This window comes from Alligator sinensis, unplaced genomic scaffold, assembly GCF_000455745.1.
Source record: "Alligator sinensis unplaced genomic scaffold, ASM45574v1 scaffold1150_1, whole genome shotgun sequence".
NCBI lineage: Eukaryota > Metazoa > Chordata > Crocodylia > Alligatoridae > Alligator > Alligator sinensis.
Genome location: NW_005842423.1, coordinates 701092 through 728262, shown reverse-complemented (window position 1 = coordinate 728262; position 27171 = coordinate 701092).

Genomic DNA, 27171 nt, shown 5'->3' with positions numbered 1-27171 from the left:
ACTCTTTCCTGCCCAGGCCAAGGTGTCAGACTCAATGATCTACTAAGGTCTCTTCCAACCTTAAACATATATGAAATCTATGAATTATTGGAAATTGGAAAGGGAGGCACAACTCAGCTGTGGGAACAGAGAGAAAGTCAAAAAGTATGCAGTTTAGTGGCTTTCTATGACTTGAAAAAAGTTGATGCTGAAGGGGGCTGTACTCAATAGGCACTACCATATCTCGTATTCAGATGGATTGCACTAACCTACCTTGTGGTAGGTTCCTATCAACAAGGACCTACAAAAGGGCACAGAGACCTGAACTGGTTAATATACCACCCCACATTCCCAGTGAGAACATGAAGACATGGAGAGGGGCAAGGAACTCGACTCAGCGACCCCAGGGAAATTTGTCAAGGTGCAACAGAGACCATCAGCCACCTTATATGGCTGTGCCTATACACCAAGGGTGTGTGGAAAAAGTTAAACCAAATCTGCGAAGAGGTGACAGGGCTCAGGCTGATGATGAGGGAGGTGGTGCTGTGCAGATAACTGACTAACCATCAAGGGATCCCAGCAGCCCACTTTGACCAGTTTGTGTCCTGCATCAGGAGTGCCGTGTGGAAGTGCAGGACCCTCCTGATGTACAGATGCATAGAACTTGAGGAAACAGCCTGTATTAAAATGTTGCTGTGTGAACTCCAGTCCTACTACCAGAAATTGGTGGGAGAGGATGGAGAAGATACAGCCAACTCCACCTGGCAATAGGACACTTGGCACAGGCTGTTCAAAGCTTCCCCCCAACCCCAAGTGGGGGAGTGGACAGGGATAGCAAAGAGAACAGCGAGACAACCAGACCTGGAGATGGCCATGATGACAACAGTGGTGCCAGCAGAAGCAACAGTGAAAGTGGCAGTGACAGCAATGACAGTGAATGACCTGAGAATATAAACCCCAAAATTGGGGCTAGGACTAAAAGACAGTGTGTTTGGCTTAGGGAAAAGACTGCAAACAGGCATGCAGGAGCATGGGTCCGCAGGTGCATTTATTGTAGTGGGATTGCAGGCTTTATAGCTTTTGCTAGGTGGTGTGTGTGTGTGTGTGTGTGTGTGTGTGTGTGTGTGTGTGTGTGTGTATTTTTTAAAAGAATCCTAACAGCATGTCGGCCTTTTGGCTAGGATCAAGTATTTTTGGCACAAAGTGGGGTGTGTCAGGGCTGGCTCTGGCCCTCCCTGTGCTGGCCTTGGATTGCAGTACCTCCAGGCCTAGTGCCAGTTTCCCCCTGGGGGGAGCAAATGCCTGTATTATTTAAGGGCCAGACAAAAAAGAAAGTTACAATTGGCAAATTTGCCCAATATAGGCCATGTGTTTTATAGCTGTGTTCAGTGTTGGCTTCATTTAATCAACTTCATAGGTGGTTTCCACTATTGAGCACATGCTGTTTTTAGCAGCAGTTCAGCGATAGACAGTGCATTTAATACAGTTCACTTGTTTGTGAATATAAGATGAAAGGCATTTTCTCCCATGCTGACTGGAGCAAAAAAACCCCTTGTCTTACATTCAAGTAAATATAGTAAATAAAATCATTGGATAAAATTTCACTCTTCGACAGCTACACATTTTAAAATTAAACATGTTAATGTGTGCACGCACATGCACACAAAAATGCAGATCTCTATGCACAAAAAACTACCACACACATGCACAGCCTTAGCAGTCAAAATGCAATGAAATTCACTGTGGAACATTTGAGAATACTGGAAGATTAGGAAAACAAGGAAATAATTTAAACCTTGCAGAAGTACATCTCTTCTTTTCAACCATCGGAACTCTCTCTCTACTAATATTGTACTTGCTATAAATCATGAAACATGTATTGCAAGTTAACTCTGTTCTTCAGGCATTCCAAAAGCTACCATGTTATTTTCTAGCCTCCTGTACTAATGCATCAAACCTATCCACTAGGCATCCACCATGAAGTCATATGAATTATTAGTATGCATAATCCCAGATTTAACTGCCTTTTAAAAATACTTCAGATTTTATATTCCTTCCCATGTTTCCCCATACCATAACTATAGGTAAGAGTTAAGATTATTTTGGGAACCCTTACTGTGTCATGGGAGTTTCGGGGTGGGAAAGTGTGGTTTTATCTTCCTCAGATGCATTGGAGAATGACTGCATCCAAGACTGGGGATTTTGGCTGCAACATGCCAGTGTTCCTGTTGGGATTTAAACCTGGAAGTTCCTACTCCTCCACTCAGGGTCAAACCAATTGCCATATTTGGGGTAAGGAAGGAATTTTACTCCATGGTCATACTGGTATGGACTGGTGGAGGGTTTTGCCTTCCTCTGTATTGATTGGGGGCGGGAGGGAGGGAAGGGTCAGTGGCCCTCTTTCTGAGATCCCTTGAGCACATATTGACAATCTATACAGCAGCAGGACATTAGCCGTTGTTGTCCCCTTGCTTTGCTTGTGGGAGGTCAGGGTGTTATGTTTTGTGGTTGTATCAGGGTTCACTGTAGTTTTGCTAATAGGTTAGACAACTGATTTGTATAGGATGGTTTGGATCGGGATGAAATTTCTCAGGTAATGGTTAGATTGGTTAACTAATGCTGTGCAAAGCTTCAGGTGCAGAATCGATTCAGAGGAGATTCAGCCCAATTTAGTGAGCAAATCTCTGAATCCAAATCAGGGGACCAATTAAAAGGTCTGAATTGATTCAAAGCTCTCCTAATTGATTCAGAAAAGATTCAGAGAGCTTCAGTGATTTGGGCAGTCCCCACTCACTGAAGCAGGGAGCTGGACCCAGACTCCATGCTGGTAAGTAGGGGGCGGGGCAGGGGCTGCCCCACCTGGCCCCAGCTCCTGGTTGTCTTAAAAAAAGCCCCAATTGTTGGTACTGCCAGGTGGGAGTGCAATCCCTACTGCCCCCCAATGTATGGTTGGCTCATTCATGACCCCCAGACCCCCGTCCACTGTCCCAGCCCCCACATGGCTGCCTTGTCCACCCCAGCTCCGAGCTCTTTTAAAAAAAAGCAATCCCCCTCGCACTAACCAGTTTCTGTAGTGGCCTCAGGGCTTCTGGGGGCTTATGGAAGAGCCCCCCCCCAGCAGTGGGGGGCAGCTGGGATTGCCCCCACACCAGGCAGGAGCCAGTGAGTCATGGGGGTTTTGCGTTTGCTTTTTTTTTTTTTTTTAAAGGACTGGGAGCTGGGGTGGGCAGGGCAGCCATGCAGGGGGGCTGGGATCACGGGGCTTTGTATACAGCATGGGGCAGCAGGGATCACCCCCCTGCCTGGCAGCAGTCAGTGAATGTGGGTTTTTTTTGTTTTTGTTTTTGTTTTTTCAAAGAGCTGGGAGCTGGGGCCAGGAGGGTCTGGGCTGGTAGAGCGGGCTGGGCATGGGCCTGTGTAATTCAGAGATTCGACTGATTCAGCAGCAGCCTAATCTCCAAATCAGATTTGGCTGAATTGATTCAGTCCAGTGATTCGAATCACCAAATAGTCACCGTTCCCTGAATTGGCCAGATCCAAATCCAAAGCGAATACTAGCTGCTTCACACAGGCCTATGTTTAACCTCTGGAGGGTTCTTCTGACTGTACTTTTCTACTTTTCTGTGATTCTATGTTTGGATTTCTTTTTATGTTTAACCTTAACTATGAATTTTCATGGTCTATACAGATTTATTTGAGGATAATAGCAAGGTCCCTGTGATGCATATTACTGTAAATAACTGCTATAGACTTGCAAACCCATTTTCACATAGTTTTGTATGAGCTCTTCAGGTTTTTAATTAAATTATATATAATCCCTGAGCAAGAACCTCAAGGATGTGGCATTCAGTCTTTGAAAACAGGAAATATTAAGCTCAAATCAGTTTTTTAATTAACTTTAATGGCCAAGGTTTACCAATATGTTGTGGCTGTTTTATGATTCTATGGAATAGCAGCCAGAGAATTGTGTCAAGTTGAGTTGTTGTCCCAGCTATTTTGTTCTGCCAGAATAACATAGAACATCTGGGACTGTGTCCCGGTTTCCCCCCATCATTTGTTGTTTAAATTTCTCTTAATTTGTCCATTTTATGTTCACTTGCACCCACATCCTTAATTGCTATTCCTGTCAGAACAGTATAGTTACCAATACATGCATTCATGTGTGCTTATGTACACACACATGCAGCATTGTCGTTTACAGTACTGCAGTTTTGGCTGCGGCTGGAGCCAGCCTTGCAATGATGTGAGCAATTCCAACTGTCACAATTGTTCATACTTCCCAGGGGAAATTGCCTCTGGCTGCCTTCCTCCTCTCCTAGGGAAGAACAGCTGCTGCAGAAGCCCGCATCTCAGGATGCAGGAGATATTTGGATTTTGAGGTATGGAAGAGGATGAGAAAGGACCCAGTATGCCAGTTCAGGAGAGAGAAACAACCAGCAATGAAAACTTACATAGCTCAGGGCATCTCTGCTGCTTCCTTCACTATTAAGAAAAATAAGTCAGTGACCCTCCCTCTTTCCCCTAACTTCTTCTGCAACACCAGTCCTCAGAATGGGGTGGGAAGCCTCTTGGGAATACAAAAGTAATTATTTTGAGGTGGAAGGCGCATACTGTTGCACAAATTTTCCACTTCAGCAAACATGCTAAGAATTGCTTTTTTTCCAAAAGGGCTCTCTCTCTCTCATTGTTCTTGGAGACATTTTCTTCAGATCCTGACCTCTTCCAAAATAGCTGCTGCTTCCAATTCCCTGGGGACACCAAACTGTGGTGTTGTCTGCTGATGTTGGCAAGAGGCAAAACCACATGGTCATTCTAAGAGCAGTGGGAGAAGACGGCCACTTTGAAAAAGGACAATCCTCTATAGAGTTCTCTATCAAAACATTGTTATATGTCAGATTTCACTTATGATAAGGTCAGATGTTGGGGGAGGGAGAAGTATTGTTAACTTAAAAAAAAATCTTTGAACAAAGCACCCACAGCTATTTCAGTAAGTTTAAGATATAGGGAAACTTTATAATAGATCTTCAATATTTGTTAGAAGGCAATTTGCATCCTTATCAGGGCACCTGGTTTTAGAGTGGCACCATCTGCAAGGATCAAGGTCATTACCTACAGCCTAGACTGAGGCTAATATGTAAGTTCAGGACGTGCGTTTGAGCTTTGGCTGCCCAGGTTCAATGCTTTACAACCTAGAGCAGCTGTCCTTGGGGTCCCTGAGCCTGGTTCCCTCCTCTAGCTTATTCTGTTCGAGTGTCCTAGATTCTTTGACTCCTAATTTTATGACACTGCCTTGACCAAAGGCATGGATCTTGCTGACTGCCTAGGAATTTGACTTGGACTCTAATTTTGATCCCCTCATGTAGCTCTATCAACTGGATTATCCATTAACACAGGTGATGTGTCTATCCCCTTGTTCTTCCAGACTGTAAAGACTACATTGTAGGCAATACTTTAGAATTTTTCTTAATCTAATTAAGGAGGAAAAAATAGTCTGGAGTTTGCTATTGGGTTTCTTAAAAGATCCATCTTAAACAGATTTTAAGATCTAAACTAAATAAGCAATTTACTTATAACTTCTCAAAATATGTATACCTAAGGTCAGGTAAAGATGGTATATTTTTACCAGTATAAGTGATTGGAACCTAGTGTATACCCATAACAGAACAGTAATTTGTGCGGGCCGGGAGCGACCCGAGCCCTTTTCCATGCTGCACACGGGCTGTGGCCAGCAGCCCGGGCACGCCGGGTCGGAGAGGGAAGGCCGTCGAGCTGGAATTAGGCACAAACGCTTAGCGGTAGTTTAAAAGATTGTTTACTTACACCGAGATGGCAGTGGTGTAGGCTGGAAAACTTGCTTGAGTTGCGGTTACAGACAGACAACAAAACAAAACTCGAACCTGCAGGGCACGAGGGTACGTCGCAAGGGGTTTTCGGCGATGGGAAGATAAACCTGCAGGACTCGAACCCGGGTAGAAGAGCTCTGAGGTTGGTCATCTGGCAAGGACTCACATGAAGTTTGCTAGGCTCCATGGGTCCGGCTCTTTTGCGCGCAGGAAGGGATACGTCTAGGCTGCGATCGGCGATGGGGAGAGGCTAGAGGTTGATCAGACCTCGGTTGCCTGCTTGAAATGCACTGGGTCCGTAAGGATGCGCAGCGGTTAAGGATCGTCACACAGGATGAAGTCCCCTCCTCCCGGTGTTCGTGGAGTCCTCCAACTTGGGCGGAAACCACTCAAGCCTTTTATACGGCTAGCAAGCCAATCACTAGCCGCCACGTGTGAATAATTTAAAACTGCCCAATAATGGGACTCGAATTAGCATACAAATGGCGGGAACTCTTTGCAATGAGCATTTCTGTGCTGCAACAAAGAAATGCACCCTGCAAAGAAAGCTTCAAATTGGCAGGAAATTCTCCCTTGCACCGGGGTTCTCTTTTGCAGCAGAAAACTCCACCGTGCAAAGAAGCTATAATTTAGCGGGAACAATTTAGCAGTGCCGAAGCACACAAAAACAAAAATCACACCCTTTGGGTTGTGACATAATTCAGTGCACACAGACTGGTTTAAAAATGGTGGAACCCAGTCTAAAGTTTCCCCCGTCCCTCCCACCACATACACACCAAAGGGCAAATGTGTGTTCTGTTCTCTACCAATCTAAACCATGCCACTTACAGAAAACCGTGTAACTTAAATTGATTCTGCTTCTGGCATTTTGAAAGTGTGTACCTAGCCTAAGAATTGGAGATGTGGCATTAGGGAAGGATTTGCCACTCCCCTGTACATAAAAGGTGGATCCTTGCTTTAAAAGGAAAGTTTCAACTCAAACTTAACCCTTGAGACACAACGATGCCTCCATTTTATGCAAATATATACAAAAATGTATGCCTTGTATCTTTCTGTTTTAGTATTTTTTAAAAATGGAGATTGTGAGCAACATTCCTTTCAGAATACTCTACACATGGAGTACATGCTATTTGTTACAAATGTTAGGCATTTATTTCCACACTGAGATGAATAAATGATTTGAGAGATGCTTCTAAACAAACTTGTTAATAGAGGAAAGGTTTAGGGTGAAATTCCTGTACTCCACAATATAGGGGCACAGAGACTGTTGAACCTTAGATTATTTTCTGATTAGTACATCTACATAGTCATTGTATGGGAGATGTTTTGGCAGTGTGCTAAAAGAAAAGGCACACCACAGCAATCTATACTTGTCTGTTTCTGTTAGGCTATTCTTTTATTTGGGAGCTTGCCACTTTGTTTGGAGAGGATGCAATTTTTGCAGGTATGTAAGTGTGTGTCGGGGGGGGGCGCATTGAAAGGTTATCTTTGGCTCTTTTTGCCTTTTATTTTTAATCATCTGCTGCTGAGGATTACTGCTAGGTGAACAAGGCCTGCTGGGGTGCTATAGCCACAATCATTTTGCTGTTGGAGTATTTTGCTGGTAGCTGCATGTTCTATGGGCATGTCTGTTTCGCTAGGCTGTTCCTTTTTGCTGTTTTGTTTTGGGTCATTTAAAAAAAAACAAACAACCTTTTTTTAAGACTGAATGTTGTTCCAGTTTCAAAATGGATAAATGGCTGCATCAGATTAATGCCAAGCTTTGTCACTATTTTCAAAGTGTATTTTGCCCTGTGGAGTAGTAAATAACTTGTTAAAACCCGGGGAAAAGTAACATACTGACAGCTAACTGCATGTGGAGTTGGGAAGGTAAAAAATCACTGAATAGATATAATTTTGAAGTCAATGCTTGAGTTTTTTGTAGTGACCTTTACTGCTCTGAACCAGATAGAAATTTGATGGTAACTATGGCCCTAATGATATATTAGTTGGCTGTATTAATTTTCTTATCAATTTAGGAGATGAGAAGAAACTGTTGTATTTTGTTTTGATTTTGCATTGTACTGCCATTCATTACCCACTATTTCTTTTTACTGCTTTTATACTTAATTTTGACAATATTCTATCACTTTACATTTGAAGATGGGAAGTGGCATGTTGAGCAATGGCAAGGCTTATGAGCTCTCCCTCAGCTGAAATTATGGCTGCCTATATACAGATTCTTGAGCACTTTGCCACCACTCTGCAGTATTCTTACAGCAGGTAGTTATAAGAGGTCCTGGGGGGGAATGGGAAAGGTGGTATGTTTGTCTACCATTGTTGTGTGAAACTGTGCATGTCAAATAATGTTCATTCTCCACTTGAGGGTCTAGATTTCCAGGATCTGTGGATATAACATGACACTTGGGCATGGAACTGGTTTAGGATCAGGTTTCCACTTTTAACACCATTCTGTTTATCTCTGCAGTAGGAGCAAATCGGGACCCTCTGGGCACATCTACACAAAATGTTTACTGGGGAGTGACCTAACTAGCTCAGCATCTACACGTGAACTGATAGTAGGCTGCAGGAAACTAAGTAACTCCATTGCAGGTTAGTACTTGGAAATACAAATACTATTCTGCAGCAGAGTTCTTTACTGCACAGGAACACATGCATATGTGTTGATGGGGCTAGCTAAGATGTGAGGACACTTCAGTGTGGGGGCCACCTTCCGGCTAGTGCCCTAGACAGCCTCTCTGCATCATGTTGAGCCAGGTCAGAGCAAACCTGGGCTGGCAGACTGATGCCCCAGGCCCCCTGCCAACTGGGGCTGCTCCTGTCCCAGGTGCATACTCAAACACAGTTCTCAGGGGCAGTAAATGTGCCAGAGTTTATTGTTTCATGATAGTAGCACTTGTAGATGCACTGTCTGTCTTAAAGCTGAGCTTCTATCATCTGAGCTAAAAACTTTTCCTCTGTTAGCCATGGCTGCATTTTTTTCTATCTATGTATCCCCAAAGGGGGACAAAACTGCGTACTAAGTTCATAATAGTTGAATAGGCTATCACTATGCAGTTTAAAGAAAAGTAATTTAAACACAAGTCCTTGGTAACTTTGTAAGGAAAATGGCACAACATTCTAAGTGCTGAAGCATGACTGAATGTCTTGGATGAGTTACATCTTGCAGTTGTTACAGAATTGATCTGTAACAGAACAGACACACTTGTTGCCTCTTGGTGTACTTCTTAGGCTTTACACCCAAGGCTTTACAATACCTCAAAGAATGGGCTTCTAGGTATTGCACCCTGTTCCCATTTGCAGCATGATTGTAAATTATCTACAGAAATAATCTAAGCCATGATGTGTATTTATGACTGAATTTGTCCCCCTTCCAATTACAGTCTTGAGGACATACATGATGGTTTAGTGGCACAATCATGAGTTATAGGACACACGTTTACTTGTTCAAATACTAATTTAAGTGTCAAGTGGAAATGTGTTGCATTGTCTAACCCAAATATCAGTTAGGTTTCATCAGATGCCAAATATTGTGCGTTTGCTACATTCCATCTATAAAATCATACCTGCTTGCTTCGCTGACAAAAGCAAACTCCCATGAGTAAAAGTTAGTACATGATTAAGTGTTTATAGGGTTGGATTTGTAAAACGAATGTGGGAGTAAACTTCAAAAAACCTAATGACCCTTATTGAACTTCTTCCTACAGTTTGATGCAGAAAAGGCGCATAAAGTAAGATTTGTTTTCCAAGGAGGAAGCTTCTAAATTAATTAAGTTAACCATTAAACATAGATCTTCCCCTCTTTCAAGTTCTCCTTAGAAGCCTCAGAACTGCATGTTATAGCAGAAAGTATGCCATTAAAGAAAGTTTACAATCTGCTTCAGTAGCCTTGGGAGTCTTATATTTAGCTAAGAAAGAGAGAAAAAGAGGACTCTAGCTTTTGTTTTCATAAACGACTTGGAGATGCCCTAAAATTGTCATTTTATAAATCTTTAAGGATACCTAGTTCCATATACTGTTTACTGTACAACTTTGTTCTCATATTCCCTTTCCACTATTTAACTTCTCTTAAGCTTGACCCTTCCTCTGCCTCCTGCTCCCACCCCCAATTCATGTTGGGTGACAACTTAGATTAATGGGAAAAATACAATGTTTGCAGTGCTGGTGTCAATCCAACTTGCAATCCTACTGTGAATGAGCAAGTCTGGTCTTCTCAGCAAAATCTGTACTAAGCAATAATGTATCTCTCAAACTGCAGCACATCATCTAACACAATTCATTTTTAACATGGACCTGAAATGAAAAATGAATTAACTGTTATCCTGAAAAAGGGGATGGCGAGCAGCAACTCCCTTTTTGTAGGGGGTAGTGACCCCTTTTTTGTAGGAGTGCACTGCCACACTCAAGGGGTGTACGTGCACCTGCGTGCACCCTTTACGCATTGCCCTGGAAAAAACCTGACACATTCTTCATAGATAAAGATCTATAAATTAAATAGTCCATGTTTTACAAAGGAAGTAGCCCTGCTACAACAAAGTTGAGGAGGCACAGGGCAATAATGTAAACCATGGTTAAGATGAGCAAAACAGGATAGGTATAACCTAGTGCAATTGAGTTACTTAATATTACCTGTTGGTAGTTTACAATGTAGTTAGGGATTATTGTTATTTGGATTCGTTTAGGACTTCTGGTAACCCAGAGCAACTACTGGCCATAAAGTCCATGTTTACAGGTTTGTAAAACCTAAGACTGTTCTCTCTGATTAGTAATGTTTAATTACCAATCAGAGGTATTTTAATACCAGAGGGGTGAATGAAGAATACTCAATTAAATAACTATTGTAAGATAAAAACAGCACAAGCCAAATGGCAGTACACCAAAACCAGATTGTCATTATTAAGTCAGGAGTCACCTTATACCACAATTATATATTGCAAGCTTTTTCTTAGTGTTTGAGCCATCTACGGTCTCTGAATAAGTGCCGTGGTATAGGTTTTGTGATGAATGTGTTTTGGAGGCTGTGCTGTGACAAGCCCTTAGTTTGCTCAGTTTCATCCCTCTAACTACAGTCATTCCTGTGGGAAGATTGGCTTTCTTTGTACTGGATGTTTATGTGTGTGCTGAGACTTCTGCAAGAGTGTTTCTTTTTGATCACCACTGGTGAGTTTGGGTAGGTATAATATAAATAAGGCAAGTTATACTAAGGAAATGCCCAGAATCAGAAGTCAATATTGTAACTGCTTTAACCTGCAAAGTCTGCTTCCTTTAGGCAAAGGAGTGATAGCGAGTCCTTCTTGTATTTATGAAGCTATCTGCACCCTGGCTATTATCTGAAATTAACTCATCTCTCTAGGGCTCCCTTCTCAAGGCTTGTGTGCTGCTTAAGATCCACTTAAGCCTCATTATGGTGCCTTAGCATTATGTAAGAAGAGAAGGAAAACTAAGTTATATCTAACTATATTGCTGGAGGATTTGTCTTCCTCAAGAGAGTCAGTGGTTATCACTAGAATAAGGTTACCACTTAGATGTTTCAATCATCTAATTTGATGTGGCAAATATGGTGTAATTGTGCACTACTTCTAAAGAGCAGCTTTGAACTAAATTAGCTAGTCTGTTCACACTAGTTCTTATGTGACCTATAAATAGGTATGTTAGATACCTTAAATAAAATTTGCTGTAATCCCTTCAACCATCATCTGCATATATATATATTTATCCTTAGTGGCACAGCTTTACCTACGATATCTGATTCCCTTACTCTTTGATTAAACACAAATCAGTAATACTAGCAAATTAATGTTTTGCTTGAACCTGTTCCTTCCAAATGTCCTTTTGGTACATATTATAGCAATCTCTTCTTGTGTCATTTATGTAATATTAAAAAGAAGAATGAATCTCACATGCTTAAAACAAGTTGAGAATCTTGGGCCCTGGCAAATATGATTAATCAGTTAATTACACCTTCATGCAATTAATGGTGCAACAAAATTAAGACAACCTCCCAATAATTAGATTGTACATGTGAAGTTATGTTGGATCTGGATAAATACAGTTGGTCTTCTTTCTTTATTTTTAAGAAATAACATTTATATTGCAAAAATTATTCTAGGCAAAAATACCAGCCCAGTGTTTGGGGTCACTATGCTCGAGAGCAGTTTTGGAACCCTTCAAGATAAGAACTAATTTTATGGAGAGCTTAGGTGAAGTTTGGAACCTCTCTGACACTATGTATATGTAGATTAGGTTCTATCTTTTTTTTTTTCTGAGGGGTGGGGGGGTGTTACTACTTCTCCAGAACCAGAGGGAAATGTTTAAATGTGAGAATTTCCTCAGTTTCAAAATAGTAAATTTCACCCATCTGTATAATTAAATCTGATGTAGTCATGTGACACTTCACCTCTCACCATTACCACCAGTAGATCGCTCCATAGTGTGTGTGTCTCCATCTACTCTGTCTGGAGGATGACTTCTTTTTAAAAACTTTGCTTTTAGCTCAGCACAGCCCCAATTATGTATGGTAGGCATTTTGCAATTCTGCCTCTCTGGGTCTGATGCAGAGTCCCTTGAGTTGTTTGGAAATCTTTCCATTGACTTCAGAAATAACTTAATTGGGGCCCACACTGAGCTCAAAGCAGAGTTTCAAAATAAGTCGTTCTCCAAAAGGGTGGAAGGAGAGGGAGACACTGTGGAGAAATCTATAGTCGTGAGAAGTATCGCATGGCCATGTCAGATTTAATCTGGGTGAAATTTAGTATTTTGAAACCCACCCTATCTTTATATGTTATAGAGTGGAGTTGAGACTTTAATTGTTGCATTTTATAATTCTTTTGCTAGTATAAGGTCTTGATTTTCTACAACCTTGCTGTGGCAGGGCACTGTTGGTGCCTGCCACTTTAAGGACTCAGCCAAGCAGCCAGTAGGTGCTTGATTGCAGGGGCCATTTAGAACTTTGGCTGCCTATATAAACAGAGCATTTTGCTGCTGGCAGGCCAGGCAGTAACATCGCCTGGCTGCAACGCTGCTTGAAACATCCTGGAGGTAAGGGAGGAGCTGTAAGGGATGGTTTGGAGGCTCCTGGTCCTAGGCATAATCTAAAACTGCACCCTGCCAGGCGTGGGTGGCCTGGTGGGACTCCCAGTGGTGTGGGAGTCCCCAGGAAATGCCAGGCCAGTTAACACCCTGGTGAAAAGTGGGTTGGGGTGCATTAATAACCCCAGCTCCTGCAACTGGGTGGGTCACCCCATAATAGGGTCAATAAGGCGGACCCAAGAGAGAGAGTGGGCTGGAGGTGCAGAGGTCTTAAGTAAGAGAACCCTTGACTGGTCAATGCTGGGGCCAGGACCAGAAGGGTCAAAAGGGCTAGAGGCCCACCATGAGGGATGCCCGGAGCTGAGGGCCTAGGGTTCCAACTGGCCTTGGAGGCAAGGCTGGGGCCTGTGTTGCCAAAGGTCCAGGGGGGACCATCCCTGAGAGGGGAATAGTTTCAGGGAGCTAGGAAGCCCAGAATGAGAGCGGGGTATGCTGCCTGAATGGAGGGATCTTAGAGGGGTTCTAATTGGATGATTCTGGGGCCCAGTGTGGGGCCGGTGAGACTGACGTACGTGGATACCATCTGCAAGGCATGGGCTGTAGTATAGGGGAGGAATGGAGCTGCAGATAGCGCCCCCTGGCATCGGGGCAAGAAAATGGGCAGCCTCCCACCTAATTAACAACTTAATTAGATAACAACAAGGCATGGCAGGTGAGAAGGCAGGCAGTTGGCCCAGAACAGGTGGGCAGGGCATTGGTAGATTGGCCTCAGAGAAGGCCCCCTGTTACAAGTGCATATCATAAAGTCTTTACCTAAGCAAAGTAGGTTGCAAATGTCATCATTCTGATCCAGTACCTCATTTACACTCATTTTGGATGCGTGCAAACCACTATACAACATGTAAAATACTGGGAAGTCAGGCTTTATAGTTTTGCAAATGTACATTAATCAGCAAAAACCATACACTTTTCTGATTTCAGCCAGTAATCCTGTCAAATGACTGCCCTGAATGTCTTTGGCTTGCACAGTTCCCAAATATCAACTGTAAGGCACAGCCTATGTGACAAGAGCTATCTATGTCACAAGTTTGAAGTTTCAGACTTAAGCAAAATAAATTCTTGGGTTGCAATAGTGAATAGGAAGACTGCCATATTTGTTTTTCAAGCCCCTTCCCACCCAAAAGAGCTTTCGACCCTTTCAAATAGACAAAATAATTTGGCTTAAAACAAGAGGTGCTATAGGAAATACTTTTGCAGCCTTACCTGGGATGATTGCTGGTAGCATTAAGACTATTGCTTATATTTAGCTATGTATTTATTTATTTTTCTGAAGCCTAAAGTAAATTGAACAATATTCTGTATCTTTTTCAAATAGTGAAAATGATAATGCTTATTAGTTCCATTGTGATGACAGTGAGGAGATATCAAATATAGCATACACAGTATGAGAAACCTGTACCTAAAAGAGATGGCCATTAAAAGAAATCTGAAAAATACATTCTAAAATGGCCCCCCCCCCCCCCACCCCGTGTCCCATGTATCTAGATAGGCTTCAAAAACACAGTAAACGTAAGGCTAAATTCATTTTCAAAGGACTTTTGATATTGGTAACTAAATAAGCTGCATTTTATCTGGTTTATGATGTCAACAAAACTCCCAGTGGAATTCACAGCATTATACAGTACTATAGATGTACCTTCCACTGAAAGTATAATTATGTAAGGACCTGATCATGAGGACACATACTCACAATTAACTTGAAACATGAGCACTCAAGCAGAGCTTAGTGGGATGACTCGCATGCTGAAGATTAAGTATGTTGTAAGAATTTGTAGAATAAGAACAAAAAAAAATTAAAAAAATAATTCATACACGAGCAGAAAGCATGTTTAAGTGCTATAAAAATTATGTGGTAGGTTTGCTATAATAGCTAACCTGTTTATTGCTACATTGCTAAATAAATGGGTGCTGACTTGTCCTTCTTACTGAATGAAGTGAAACATAAATAGAAATATTGCAGAGCTAAAATATTGGTCCTCTTCACAAGCAGCAGGTATAGGTGTGTCTTATCATGGAGTCCAGCATTCAGCAGATCTCTGGAACCACTAGTATTTTTTTTGGTTACTTTGGAAAAAGTGAAGCTGTGCCTTTTCTTCAATTCCCAAAGGAGGACTTTGTTTGGGGCCAAATGAGATGGATGTTCTAAGTTTACTGTGTGCAAGTCAAACCCTTGGTTTTTGCTAATGAGCCATTGCAAATGCAGTCATTGCATTTACTAAAGTAGTATATTGCATTTGTGTTAGCTTCTGTAGCTGATAACATTTTTAGGGTGTATGTAAGCATTCAAATTAGCCAGTCAGTTGCAGTTTTAGTTTTAAGTGGCCTGAACCCTTATCAATAGAGCACTGTACAAGATTTCATTATTTGAAGGAGGTGCTGGTGACAGCTCACAGACAGGAGGCTCTTGTGCTTGCATCCCATGAGGAGGAGGCTATGGGGGCACCTGGCTCAGCTCCTCCTGTTGTGCCTCTGCCTACTGAGATGGTGGATAAGGCAGGAGCCCCACCCACACCCTGGAAGAGAGGGGTTAGTGTGGTCTGGGATCATTTTGAGGTGGCAGACAATCCTACATATGCTATCTGCCTGCACTCCTGAGCCAAAACCATCTAGAGCAAGGGAGCAAAATTCAGGAGCACCCGGGGGATGCTGATGCATCTCTGCAGGCACCACCCCCTTGCCCTTGCTCCTCCTCAGCCTGGCACCAGTGGGACTGTGCCCAAAAAGAAGTCCACCTCTCACTCGAAAGCCCCTGTCACCCCAAAGCAGCAGCAGGCCACCCTGGAATAGTGGGGGAAAGGCAGGCACACAGGGCGGGGGCTGTTCCTAGGTGAGCAAGGTCACTCAGAGCATTGGGGAGATGCTTGCTGTGGATGGCCAGTCCTTCTCCTTTGTTGAGCAGCCAGGGTTCAGGTGGCTCATGGTGCTCGTGGCCCCATAATACAAAGTGCCCACATGAACCACCTTCAGTAGGGCGGTGGTACTGTCCCTGTATGAGGCATGCAGGGAGTACTTGAGAAAGGAGCTGCACAAAACAGGTCCATAGGTGGTCTTACACTTCACTTTGGACATCTGGAACAGCCGGGGTGGAGACCATGCCTGTCTCTCCCTCACAGGGCACTGGTGCAAACAGTCAGGCCATCAGTGGGCTCTCCTTCAAGCTGAGATGATGGATGAGTCCCACACAGCAACCAAGATCATGGTGGCCATGAACTGCTTGGTGCATGGGTGGAGGGCAAGCTCACCCATGGGTTCATGGTCACCGACAATGGGGCCAATATGGTCAAGGCGGTCCATGATACCAACTTTGTTGGCATCCGCTGTGTGGAACATAAGTTCCACCTCATTTTCAGGAATGCTTTGGAGGGGGACAGGGCTGCCAGTGAGGATGCCTGCACCACCAACAAGCTCATTTCCAAATGCAGGAAGGTGGCAGGCTACTTCCACTGGAGCATCAAGGGGGCAAGATGCTGTGGTAGAAACAGGCAGAGCTGAATGTCCTGCAGCACAAAATCATCCAGGATTTGGACACTCAGTGGAACTTCACATACCTGATGCTCATGAGGCTGGTGGAGGAACAGAAGGCCATCCATAAGATGGCCTTGCTCAGGGAGTTTAGGATCAGCGGGCTTCCTAACAGAGCTGAGGGGGATACTATCTCCCAGATCTTGCTGGTCCTCAAGCCCTTCCTCGAGGCCATGAAGATTCTCAGCACTGCCGATGCCCTCCATAGCCAGGTGATCCCTATAGCGAGGAAACTTCAGAACCAAATGAAGAACTTTCAGGGGATCAATGTTCCTGGTTGGGGCAAGCTTCTGTCACTAGATGCGCAGGCACTGGTGAGGCAGCTGAAGGAGGGCATCAGGAAACAGCTTAATCCCTTGCTGTCCAGTACAGTCCACTTGCTGGTCGTCATGACCTGAGGGTGAAGGGGAGCATATGCGGCAGGAAAAACCTGGATCAGTGAATGGAGGTTCTGGTGAACAGAGTCAGGGAGGCAGAAGGGTGGAGGCAGGGGGACGTGGAAGAGGGGGATCCACTGTCCCATGCAGCATGCCATCCACCAGTCAGTCTCCTTCTCCACTACAAGTGCTGCCATTATGGGCCAAGCATATGGCTTCCATGCTGGGGTCCAGAGGCAGCAGACCCCACCATCAGGCAAGTAGTGCTCAGGCCTTGGTGGCTGCCTATCTCACTGAGTATGTGGAGCTGCTGCTGTGCGACCCTTGACCAACTGGGCAAGCCGCAGCCAGATGTGGAAGGATCTGGCCATGGTTGCCTGGGAACACCTGTCCTGTCCACCAACCAGTGTTCCAAGTGAGAAGGTGTTCAGCATTGCTGGTGATGTTGTGACACCCCACTGCACCTCTTTGGATCCTGGTTTCTTGGAGCAGCTGGTGATCCTGAAGGTGAACCTCCCACTGCTGGGGTTCCCCAAGATCCAGGTACAGATGGAGCGAGTGCTTTCCTCTTCACTCCACCCATACCTATTTCATTTTGGCTTCTGGTTTCCAAACCTCTCAGAGCTGAAGGTGGTACTCACTGCATCACCAGCCAGCAGGAGAAGAACCTGCTCCTGCTGAGCTTACATACCACGATGAATTTGGAGATATGGATGAGGCTATGGGGGAGGAGGAGACCCCAGGTCCTGGGAATGACTTAAAACTGCACCTTGCCAGGGTTGAGAGGCCTGGTGGGACTGCTGGCAGTGCGGCAGCCCCCAGAAAATGCCAGGATTGAGGACCTTCCCAGTGAAATGGAGGTAGGAGGTGCCTTATTACCTCCAGCCACCACACACACACACACACACACACACACACACACACACACACACACACACACACACACAGAGTCCTGGCTGGGGAAAGCCCAGACCCCTAAGTTCTTTGAGAGGCCTGAGGCTTGCTGGTTGCAGTGCAGTTGTGAGGCTCCAAGTGAGCTCAACTTAGCTGCCTGGGATGACATCTGTGAGGAATGGGCCACAGTGTAGGGGAGGTATGGAGCTGTGGAATCACACACCACATAGACAAGGTTCTTTGGGTCAATCCAATATCTTTTAGTAGACCAACTGAGTAGTTGGAGAAATATATCTTAACAAGCTTTTGGCTTGAAAAACCCTTTTGTCAGGCTCAGGAAAAATCTGCAGTTGGTGTGTGTGCTGTTCGTGGATGGAAGGAATAGTAAAGAAGCCAGAGGCTGGCATGCAATGCAGACAAGTGAAGCCAGTCATTGTAAGTGGAAATGGAGGTATCAGGAGGTGAGGGACAGGCCGGGGTAGGGGAAAAGTGGGATGTAGCAGGTAAAAGTAGAGAGATACTTGGGGAGTCAGATGTCTGGTAGGTTGTAGTGTGTCAAAATTCCAATGTCTATATTGAGTCCATGAGTTTCTGTACCTAGGAGGTTGATGAAGTGAAGTTCATAGGCTCATCTGTGAAAAGTTGTTTGTAAATTCCTGTTCAGGATAAGGCCTGAGAGATTGGAGACAGGTAGTTGTGTGTTCTTGTCTTTGTTAGATTTTTGGTGTGCACTGATTCTGGTGCACAGTTGTTGCTTGGTATCTCCTATGTATTTTCCATCAGGGCATTTGGTGCCCTGATGGAGATATGTATTGTGAAGATATCTCCATACTGGAGATATTGTTGGCAGGTTCTGCATGTATTGTCATGGTATGGTCTGGATCCATTCTGTGTGTTTTGGGCTGTAGGAATTTGGCTTCTGGTGATGAGGTTAGCAAGGTTCAGTACTTGTTTGAATTTACAAACCACTTTTCACAGATGAGCACCTTGAGGTGCATTTACACACACACGTGACAGGAGTTTTGCTATCATAGTATCATAGTACTTAGGGTCGGAAGGTACCTAAACAGATCATCAGGTCTGACCCCTGACCTCAGAAGGCTGAGAGGGGATCTGGTGACCATTTACAAACTCACCAGGGGGGACCATCAGGAATTGGGGGAGGCTCTGTTCCCCTGGGTACCACCCAGGGTTACTAGGAATAAAAGCCACAAATTGTAAGAGACAAGGTTTAGGCTGGACATCAGGAAACATTACTTTACAGTTAGGGCTGCCAGACTCTGGAATGCGCTCCCAAGTGAGGTGGTACACTCTCCTACCTTGGGGGTCTTCAAGAGGAGGCTCTGGTAACCCCAGAGCCCGCAAACTGAGTGGGGCCCAATAAGGGGTCCAGGAGCCCAGGGGAAGGCTGTGGGGGAAGGCTGGGACACAGGCCAGAGGAAAAGGCTGAGCCAGACCAGAGGATCCAAAATCCCAGAGGGGACTAAACCAGACTAGGGTATCCAAGATCCCAGAGAAGGGGCTGAACGTAGGACCAATGGGGTCCGAGAGTCCAGAGGAGGGGTTGTGTGTAGGATCAGGGGTCCAATAGCCCAGAGGGAAACTGTGTGGGACCAGGGGTTCAGAGGGCCCCGGGGGGGGGGGGGGGTAGTGAATAAATAGGCAATGTCAAAAGAGAACACCCGTGAGGCTTGGAGCATGGTATAGGGAAGGAATAGAGCCACAGAATTTGCCCTTAAGGCTACAGGTGCCCAGCAGGCCAAAAGGGCCTACTAACCTGTGGGGGTGGGAGGCAGGGGGCAGGACTATGACTAAGGGGACCCAGGAGGGGCCAAGTGGTGACTGGCACAAGCTCAGGCTCACTCAGAGCCCACAGGAAACTTCTTTTACACAACCTTCAATAAGACGAAGGCATGGTGGGCAAGTGATCAAGGGAGGGCTTTAGTTGAGGCTGAGTCAGGCACGAGCTGCATAGCCACCAGGGGGGTGTCACAGCCACCTCTCTGGCCATGAGCCTACTATAGTTTGCAAGGCAAAACGTGTGAAAAAGACCACTGTAATTTTGTGGTGTTTAAGCAACATCTTGCTATGGATCACAGAGAATATAATTTTCATTTTATGACTTCTATATTAATTTTCTGGATTGGGGCCTATCAGGAAGACTTCGAGTGACTGGAGTTAGTTCAGAGAACAGCAATGATAATAATTACACTTTGGAAGTACAGATTTCTGAGGAAGTAGAAGAGTTGTACATCTACACACACAGACACACACACACACACACACACACACACACACACACACACACACACACACGACCATTCATACTTCAAAAACCAAATTAAAGAATTCTGTTGACAAGACAATATAGGTTCCAAACTTAGTGTTCAAAAAAGTATAAGAAAGTAGAATCAAACTCATATACTTTGAAACCTTACATCTCCCATTTTTGCATATCCATTATGATTCAGCCTTTAACTCCATGGTAACTATATTTTTTTCTGCAGGATTTTTGTTTCTATTCAGTGTAAAGGAGTAAGTAGCCTTCCCTGAATTGATAGAATTCAGTATTTCACTTTATACTCATTGTTTGGCCTCATCCCATATTTATTCCACACAATCTAAACCCTGTCCTAAATAGAAGATAACTACTATTTCCAATGCATTTTTCAAAACTTAAAAATGTACCTTTCCAGTATCCCAGAAGATGAAATGAGACACAGTTCAGATGAAGGAAACATTGTTACAAAAGGCAAGTCTTAAGGTAAACTTGAAAGGAAACTTTTGATATTGCAATATTTTTATACAAAAAACAATCTTTCAAGTATGGTAATGATAAAATTTCCGTTCATTGAGGAATTTAAAGTAAAATTAGACTGGAGAGAGCACTGTACACTGTTGCAGAGAATAACCCTTTTGGGCATTTTTACATGTGCCCCAAGGGAGGAGGGGCACTACAATTAGAGCAAATTCAAAATGGTGGCAAGGTCGCTTTAACTAAAGCTCATAGGACACAGGGTTTTCAACCCATTTTGAAGTGCAGGGACGCTGATACATGAAATGCAGAGGCTGCTTGAGGCATACTAATCAATTAATCCCCACACATGTACAAACACTCTTATTGTCCAGTAACTGAGTGAAGCGTCTATCCTAAGATCTTTAGCTACTTTATACTGTAACCTAAATTAGAAAACATAGTAGCTGCTTTCTGTCTCTGACTTCTGTCCTTTTATTATTGATCCACTTTTCTAGGACTTGATTTACTGTGTGTTTTAACAGAACCCTATTAAATTGTACAAGTCTGAGAATGAGTAGTGTTCTAGATCAGTTCACAACAAGCCAGCTAAAGTGTTTTCTTTACAAGATGACTCTTAACCCTGGTCAGAAGTAGTCCATTGGGCAAATTGGAATTAGCAAAATATTTGTCCTCTGAAAGGCTGGCAGTTGTCTGGCCTCTTATTTCTTGCAGGGAAACCTGCTCCTAATAGATAAAGGGCTCTATTGCTCCTAACCATTTTGGATAATTTTACCAGCTGTCTCTAAAGAAACTACAGATCTGATTCCATTTGGAGTTCAACATAAAGGGCACATCTACACATGATGCTATGTCACTGTTGCAATGCGCTATGACAACATAACATCTGTGGGCACCTACAGGTGACCAGCAGCTACTTTCCCCCAGTATAGCATACTAATAATACAGTGAAGCAGCTGCTAAAAATAACCGTGCACCGCATGTATGGCACAGTATGGGCTGTTACTGCACCGTGACGGAAGTACTAAATCATGGTGCAGTAACAACATTACCATAGCTACATGTGTAGATTCACCCAAAGAGTTGATTTTGGTGATGCTTGACTAGTTTAAACAAGAACAAAACCAAGCTTTTGGTTATTTACATGAATTAGGGCCAGAGTGTGCTCAGCAAAGGCTTTAATCACAGATATCCTATGTCTATAATCTTATGTCTTATGTCTATAACCTACATCTGCAGACATACCACTTTACTAGAACCTAGCTTATTTTAAGACAAGATTTGCCACATAGTCATATTGGGATCAAGGAAGCGGATTTCTAAAATAGGACTGTTTATTAAGTTCTCAGAACAATGTGCCACTACTCACTACTACAAGCTAAATTCACCTTTCTATATAGAATGTGACTATGATTACAGCTCGGTGAGAAATACTTTCTTCTTTCAAGCATGCATTATACCACTGAGATTTGAATTAGATCTCTGGAATTTTCTATAGACTTGTCTAGGAACTGGTATAGTCATCGTCTCCATAGTATCTGAAAACCAATCGGAGTCTTCTGGGACAACAAGAAAAGGATGGGTAAAGCTGAAACAGATCATTACCTTGTCTCTGGAGGTATGATGACTGATTTCAACAACACTAACAAGTGTTTCAGAGAGCAATCTTAGCATGCAGAGTTGGCATTTATTACCTATCAAACAGTTGAAAGAATATCCTCTTGTGAAGACTGTAAACTGAACTGCGATGACTGTTTTTAGGTTTGGTAGTCGACATGTGCAGTATGTTTTTTCTTCTGCAAACCGTGGTGGGAAAGGCTCCAGGATTCTTTGTCTGCCCTTTCATACTGTTGTTGTTGTTAAATATTACATAACTATAAGGCATGTGTGATTAAAGACTTTGCTTAAGCATGCTGTGCCCCTAATAAATAATAATAATAGTGGCTTTTTTCCCCCCTTGAGTGTGCTTTCTAAAATGCAGACATTTCAGTTAGACATCTAACAGTACAGATAAAATTACATGATCTCCACCCTAAAGACCTTACATGCTAATGCTTCCAAACATCTGCCAGAGATAATCTCGTGCATCTTTCATGAAATGGGCAGTAATCATTAATTCTACTGAGGTGATTATCCTAGAACATGCTACTGTTTGTGTATTGAAAATATATTTGATCTATCCATGTTCTTTCTGAGGGAAACCTTTGACCTTGAAATAAAATAAGGTTTTAATAAAAATTTATAAATAAAGGTGTGTGTGGGGGGGTTGTTTTTGCATTATTTTGGTCCCAAGTCAAAACAATAGTCTGTGGTATCCAACCTTTTTACCTGCAGGCTGGATGGGCGGTGCTCCATCCATCCATGGGCTGGATCCAGCCAGTGTGTCCAATCATGATCCAGTATGTGAAACAGGTGGGGAGGGGGCTTGGCCCAGTTCCATCAGGCCACATGGGGGCCCAGCCCCCATCCACTGCATGGGGAAGGGCATGGCACCGGGCCCCATCCAGCCTCATGGAGGGGAGAGGACATTGCTCAACTCCAATCCCTGCTCCCAGTTCAACTGTTGGGGTCTTGGGAACTTGGCTATGGGGGAGGGTTAGAAGTACTAATTACCACTTCTCCCCCATCATCACATTTCATGACCAATGGGCAATCCCCATTGACTGTAGGCCAGATTTAACCCATGTGCTCGGGGTTGAGCACCCACCATGCAAGCTCATTGGATAGATATTGTTAGGATTTTTTTCAAAATCTGTCAGGGTTATAGCCACACTGTTTGAAAAAAGACTAGCAGTCACTTGGCTGATTCTCAGCTTTGTACTGTAATCATTTTAATATACTTCCTATGAATTTAAAAATTCCATATATTATGTTGGCCTCTGTCCAGAAGAAATGCCATACTCTTTGTCTGATTCAACAAAAAAACCCTTTAATGTCAGTTTAGACAAATTGTTCCTGCTAAAGTGAGATATACATTTGTCAAACCAAATAAAACCATTCTTAAAGAGAGAACTTAATGATGTTCTGGCCAGAACCAGACACACGTTACAAGAACTACCTTTCCTCAATTTTTCTCCCCACTGAATTAAAGGGAACCAGCAAAAGACTCGTTTATGTAGACATTAGAGACATAACTTTCAAAATGGTGTTTGAACCCACTCACAGCAAACAAAGCTTAAACTGGAAACAAAAGTTTGTGTATGCCCAGGTAGAGCCAAAACATAATAAGAAATCTATATTGATGCTTTATGGATGTTCAGCTGAATTCCATGTTGCCTTTAGTAGGGTTCAAATGGATTTTGGAAAGTGAGTTTTAGTTCATTGTAGAGCTTCTGCAGGTACATCATGGAAATGCTCACGTAAAAATCTTCCTACCAATTTTTTGCAGTATCTTTATTGCGATATATCTGTTTGTGACAACTGCATATGGCAAAATCATAGAATCTGCAGTTGCTTATTATCAGTGAAGAATACTCAAATAGGCATACTGTGACCTGTTAAAGAAAGGAACCTTAGAATGAAAACTAGCTTCCACGGCTATAAGGCATATGTGCTCCATGAGTAAGTGGCTGTGGAGAGGCGTTTTATGGACAGACATACTAACAAATAATAGTTGGCTTATGTGGCCTTTTATGGACAGACATACTAACAAAAGTCTTACAGTTGGCTTTTATTTTTTTTTTAGAGTTAAATTAAACATATTTTCAGCTTGTTAGATTTTGTATACTAACTCTAAAAAAAAAAAAAAAAAAAAAACCAACAAAAAACAACACCCCAAAACAGCAGAGAAAAAGGGTTTTGGAACAAAGGTATTTATTTGCTTGTAATTCCTGCAAGACAAACTTAGTAATTAAAACCAGGATCTCCACCCCCCCAAAAAATACTGGGGTGGAGGGATGGAGAGTCAAATAATAGTTGGCTTATGTGTATTTTCTTTTCTTCCCATACTACATCAAGAAAATGGTAATTAAGAAAATATGTAATGAAAAACAATTTTCTTTGTCAACTTACATTTATTCTGGCATTATTTATTAATTAGATGACTCATACAGTCTTTCTGTGTTCTACTTATGAATTTGTCTCTGAAAATATGAAATCCACATTTCTCAGACTTGACAGAGAAATTGTGCTTGATAAAAGATTCAACACTCTTTATATTTGTGGTTAGATTCTAATGTTATATATGCTTTCCTTTGCAGATCATGGAATTTTTTCTCAGTGGAAAATAATGTAGCAAAAGATTCCTTTTTTTATTTTGTTGTAGATATTGAATGATTTTCTACTTAAGAGTAAAGGACTTATTCTTTTAGTTCTTGTTCTTTCTGGATTACATATTAAAAAGATTTGCTTACAAGTGGTGTTTTTCTATAGCTCATCAAATAAAAGAATGTGTCCGAATGCCTTTCTTACTGAAATACCAAAAATACCTAGCAAGGTGATGGCAGTATAGTCTGAGGTTAAATTTACTATATAACATGGTATACAGCTTTTACTGAACTGTTCTGTATTTGTGATTCCTATTTCCTGTTCATGGACTGAAGTTTATTGCGCCTTGCAGTGTTTTTATTATGTTGTGGTAGTCATGCATGTTTTTTATCAAGATTTTTCATTCTTATAATAAAATAAAACTTATAGGTGGTGCAGGAAGAAGTTATATTTTTATTTTTACCTGCTGTTAAATGACGTTTTAAAAACCATTTAGAAGGAGCGATGGTGAATAGGAGTGGATTTGATTATCTCTTGGTGCAAGTGACTGAAAAGTTTAGCAGACATTTTCAGCTATTCAGATTCCCCTAAATTTATTAACTTTATGGTAAATCCTGTAGTTTGGTATCCATATTAACCCTTATTAATGTGAGAATGCATTTAATTACTTTTCTATAGTTTCAGTTTAGAAATGCGCTCATTTTAAACCATTTTCAATTACTGATTTTAAGGCAAGATCAGTGTATCTAGGAAGCATCCACACTTCTCTTCAATAAAATGGCCAAGTCATAAGGCTGGCAAGGAAAAAAAATTGTGAAAGATTTTGAAGTTGGGAAAATGAATGAAAATGAAACAATGTGAGGTTCTTTTGTAAAAAATTAAACAATGTAAGAGGTAGAGAGACCCACCCTAGAATACTCTGGCAGATAGGTATTAACTTGATGTGCGGTTCCCAAACCCTAAATCCCTCCTCTGAATTAAGCAGAGCAGGGATTTGAATTTTGGTCCCTCACATCCAGGGTTAGTGCCCTCACTACTAAGCTTTTGGCTGTTTTGGGAGTATGTATGTGATGTATGTGTCTTGTATGGTCAGTAATTCCATCCGGAATCTGAAAAGCCTTTGTATCCATAACTGATACATATCTATCAAGTTTTCAGTTGTGTATATAAATATTTTTTTTTTTTACTAAAACTCAAATATCTGAATTAGATTTACTAAATTATGCATGTTTGACCCTCCTCGAAGCATGCTGTACTAAAGCAAATTTTCATGCCAACACTTATGTACATCACATTCTTGCACAAATATAAGTTCGCTGTCATTCATGTCTGAGGAAAATCTATTGGGGTACATGCAGACATTATACTTTGATTGACCAAACCCTAGGTAGGTCAGTCTAAGTGCCATACTGTACATACATTCAGGGTAAAAAAACAGCCAGTCCAATCTGACTTTGTTTCCCCAAGGAAGTGCACTATGTAGATCAGGTTAACCTATGCTGGATCTAATGAGACAAGTGCACACATTCAGACTGCAACCTCAGGACTTGGAAAACCCAGCCATTCACCCTAGCCCTGAAGCTGCATTCTTGCTAACCCCACTCATGACCAGGCTATTTTTAGTCCTCGGATCTCCCCTGTGGACCTGCCAACCCTCCTTGATCCTGTCAAAACACCTGCAGACATGCTAGGTCCCATGATCCTACATTAGAACATGTTTCCAGCATAGCTCCCAGTACAGAAAAATGCACAAAGCAATCCACGTGACCATCGATCAGGTCTTGTGAATTTTGCATATACCCTTAGATGTTAAAAGTCAGAACACCAAGGTCTTGATAGTGACAGAACCTTGAAGAAAATAAAGTCCTGATTAAAAGAGTCTGGAGGGAAGAGTGGGGGGAAAGGGCATTTTTTTTTTTAAAACAGCATGCATAGAAAACTGTACTCTTAGAATTTACACCATAGATTTATTCTCAGAGTTACCTCTGTATGTATAACAAGTCACACAGTTCAAACAGGGTCTCAATTCTATGATACAGAACCATGCTGTGATGGAGCACCTTGGTGTGTTCTGTAGTGGGAGTGGGCAATTATTTTGGCTGGAGGGATGCTTAATGAGTTTTGGTGAGCGGTCAAGGGCTGAAAGTCTATCCCTACCACTTGACAGATGCCCTGCCCCCTAGTCGCCGTCTTGGGAAGTTCTGTCCCTAACCTCTGACCTTTGCCACTCAAAGTCCCTCCCCTTGCCCCACAGAAGTACTCCTTTGGGAGGGAAGGGTTTCCATCTTGGAATTGGAAAAAAGCTAAATTCATATACTAGAAATCAAAAACGTACTATAACATTAATTTTATTACAAAAATATTTTTGTGATGATTTGTGTTTGCGTACTAATATGGGGGGATTGCATAATAACTCAAATGGGGTGGTTGTGGGTGGATGTGTGTGTTGGGGGTGTTAGTGATGGGGTGGCTGTGTTTGTGTGGGGGGCTGTAGGGTATGTTGTGG